Raw genomic sequence first — 4,054 nt, forward strand, 5'->3', positions numbered from 1 at the left:
ATCTTGTATCATCTAGGAAAGGCTAATGTTGTGGCAGACGCCTTAAGTAGAAAAGCAGGGAGCATGGGAAGTCTAGCTCACTTGCAAGCTTCTAGACGCCCATTGGCTAGAGAGGTTCAGACTCTGGCTAATGACCTTATGAGGTTGGATGTAAACGAGAAGGGAGGATTTTTGGCCAGTGTGGAGGCGAGATCTTCTTTTCTTGACAAGATCAAGGGAAAACAGTTTGATGATGAGAAACTAAGCCGAATTCGGGATATGGTGTTGCGAGGAGAGGCTAAAGAAGCAATAATGGATGAGGAAGGTGTTTTGAGAAATAAGGGGAGGGTATGTGTGCCCCGTGTTGATGATTTAATCCATACTATTCTTACAGAGGATCATAGTTCCGGATATTCTATACATCCTGGTGCAACCAAAATGTACCGTGACCTAAAGCAACACTTTTGGTGGAGTAGAATGAAGCGCGACATTGTTGATTTGTTGCCAAATGTCAAAATTGTCAGCAAGTAAAGTATGAATACCAGAGGCCCGGAGGAATACTTCAGAGAATGCCCATTCCTGAATGGAAGTGGGAGAGAATTGCAATGGACTTCGTGGTTGGTCTTCCAAAGACATTGGGAAAGTTTGATTCTATTTGGGTAATTGTGGACAGATTAACTAAGTCTGCTCACTTCATTCCGGTCAAGGTGACTTACACTGCAGAGAAGTTAGCCAAACTTTATATCTTAGAGATTGTTCGGTTACATGAAGTTCCACTTTCCATCATATCAGATAGAGGTACGCAGTTTACTTCTATGTTTTGGAGAACATGGCATGCGGAATTAGGTACTAGGTTGGACCTTAGTACTGCATTTCACCCTCAGACCGATGGACAGTCTGAGCGAACGATTCAGGTATTGGAAGATATGCTTCGTGCATGTGTGATAGAATTTGGTGGTCATTGGGATAACTTCTTACCCTTAGCGGATTTTTCATACAATAATAGCTATCACTCAAGTATTGATATGGCTCCTTTCGAAGCATTGTATGGGAGGAGATGTAGGTCTCCCATTGGTTGGTTTGATGCATTTGAGGTTAGACCTTGGGGTACTGATCTTTTGAGGGATTCATTAGAAAAGGTGAAATCTATTCAAGAAAAGCTTTTAGCGGCTCAAATCAGGCAAAAGGAATATGCAGATCGAAATGTTAGGGACTTGGAGTCATGGAGGGTGAGCAAGTCTTGCTGAAGGTTTCGCCCATGAAAGGGGTGATGCGGTTTGGTAAAAGAGGTAAGCTAAGCCCAAGGTATATTGGACCATTTGAAGTACTTAAGCGAGTAGGGGAGGTGGCTTATGAATTAGCCTTGGCGCCAGGGCTCTCGGGAGTGCATCCGGTATTTCATGTGTCTATGTTGAAAAGATACCATGGGGATGGAAACTGCATCATTCGTTGGGATTCAGTTCTGCTTGATGAGATTTGACTTATGAGGAGGAGCCTGTTGCCATTCTAGATAGAGAAATTCGCAAGTTGGGGAGATTGCATCCATCAAAGTTCAATGGAAGAATCGACCAATTGAAGAGTCCACTTGGGAGAAGGAGGCTGATATGCAAGAAAGATACCCACACCTGTTTACAGATTCAGGTACTCCCTCTCGCCCTTGTTTTTCTTCTTGTGATCGTTCGAGGACGAACGATGGGTAAATTGGTATCTATTGTAACGACCTGTTTAGTCGTTTTGAGCAGCAGATTTTATTTCTGGAAAAACTGGCTGAATTGACGGATCCCACGACGGACCGTCATGGGCACGACAGACCGTCGAGGGGGTCTCGTTCCAAAACACTTAGAATTCTGAAATTTGGGTACTGAAATCGACTCTCTGAACTTCGTGACGAAATGGCAGGACGGACCGTCGCAGGCATGACGGGCCGTCACAAACCTTTATTGAAATCGAGTCTCTGAGCTTTGTGACGGACCTGCAGGACGGACCGTCACAGTCGTGACAGAACGTCACAGCCTCCGTCAGCTCACTCGGGTCGGAATTCTGCTAAAGTTTTAAAGGGGCGTTTTGGACTTTTCGTGCTTATAATTATAAATTTAGTGGGTTAATGTTAATAATTTAACTACTTGGGGGATTAAAAGAGATAACCTTGAAACAAATAGTGGGGTATTTTATCATCTTTTATACTTAATTATATGCTAATTAGGGTAAAAGAAATAGGGTTTGAATAAGAAAAGTATAAAGAGACAGAAAAAGAAAGAGAACGAGCGCGAGAGAGAGACGAACGAAGAGACAAGGATTTGGAGAAGATAGCTTGTTTGATCGCAATTATTCGGTGGAGGTAGGTTATGGTTTATGCTATTCGTAGTAAACTCTTAATAGCGAATGATATGTGTTGGGTAGTATTATAAAGTCTTCTATGTGCTTAATTGTGTGCATGCATGATGTGATTTTATATATAATTGTGATGAAATTAGCATGATGAGGCTATTGAATCTTGAATCCTAAATTTACTTTGTTATTGATGATGCCTTGGAATAAAAGAAGACTTGATGAACTAATGTAATGAGATTAGAGGATCGGGTGTCACGTTCCGCAACCAAATTAGAAATAGAGGATCGGGTGTCACGTTCCGACACCAGGATAGTAATAGAGGATCGGGTGTCACGTTCCGACACCAGGATAGTAATAGAGGATCGGGTGTCACGTTCCGACACCAGGATAGTAATAGAGGATCGGGTGTCACGTTCCGACACCAGGATAGTAATAGAGGATCGGGTGTCACGTTCCGACACCAGGATAGTAATAGAGGATCGGGTGTCACGTTCCGACACCAGGATAGTAATAGAGGATCGGGTGTCACGTTCCGACACCAGGATAGTAATAGAGGATCGGGTGTCACGTTCCGACACCAGGATAGTAATAGAGGATCGGGTGTCACGTTCCGACACCAGGATAGTAATAGAGGATCGGGTGTCACGTTCCGACACCAGGATAGTAATAGAGGATCGGGTGTCACGTTCCGACACCAGGATAGTAATAGAGGATCGGGTGTCACGTTCCGACACCAGGATAGTAATAGAGGATCGGGTGTCACGTTCCGACACCAGGATAGTAATAGAGGATCGGGTGTCACGTTCCGACACCAGGATAGTAATAGAGGATCGGGTGTCACGTTCCGACACCAGGATAGTAATAGAGGATCGGGTGTCACGTTCCGACACCAGGATAGTAATAGAGGATCGGGTGTCACGTTCCGACACCAGGATAGTAATAGAGGATCGGGTGTCACGTTCCGACACCAGGATAGTAATAGAGGATCGGGTGTCACGTTCCGACACCAGGATAGTAATAGAGGATCGGGTGTCACGTTCCGACACCAGGATAGTAATAGAGGATCGGGTGTCACGTTCCGACACCAGGATAGTAATAGAGGATCGGGTGTCACGTTCCGACACCAGGATAGTAATAGAGGATCGGGTGTCACGTTCCGACACCAGGATAGTAATAGAGGATCGGGTGTCACGTTCCGACACCAGGATAGTAATAGAGGATCGGGTGTCACGTTCCGACACCAGGATAGTAATAGAGGATCGGGTGTCACGTTCCGACACCAGGATAGTAATAGAGGATCGGGTGTCACGTTCCGACACCAGGATAGTAATAGAGGATCGGGTGTCACGTTCCGACACCAGGATAGTAATAGAGGATCGGGTGTCACGTTCCGACACCAGGATAGTAATAGAGGATCGGGTGTCACGTTCCGACACCAGGATAGTAATAGAGGATCGGGTGTCACGTTCCGACACCAGGATAGTAATAGAGGATCGGGTGTCACGTTCCGACACCAGGATAGTAATAGAGGATCGGGTGTCACGTTCCGACACCAGGATAGTAATAGAGGATCGGGTGTCACGTTCCGACACCAGGATAGTAATAGAGGATCGGGTGTCACGTTCCGACACCAGGATAGTAATAGAGGATCGGGTGTCACGTTCCGACACCAGGATAGTAATAGAGGATCGGGTGTCACGTTCCGACACCAGGATAGTAATAGAGGATCGGGTGTCACGTTCCG

The sequence above is a fragment of the Solanum pennellii genome, chromosome 7 (assembly GCF_001406875.1).
Source record: "Solanum pennellii chromosome 7, SPENNV200".
Taxonomy (NCBI): Eukaryota; Viridiplantae; Streptophyta; class Magnoliopsida; order Solanales; family Solanaceae; genus Solanum; species Solanum pennellii.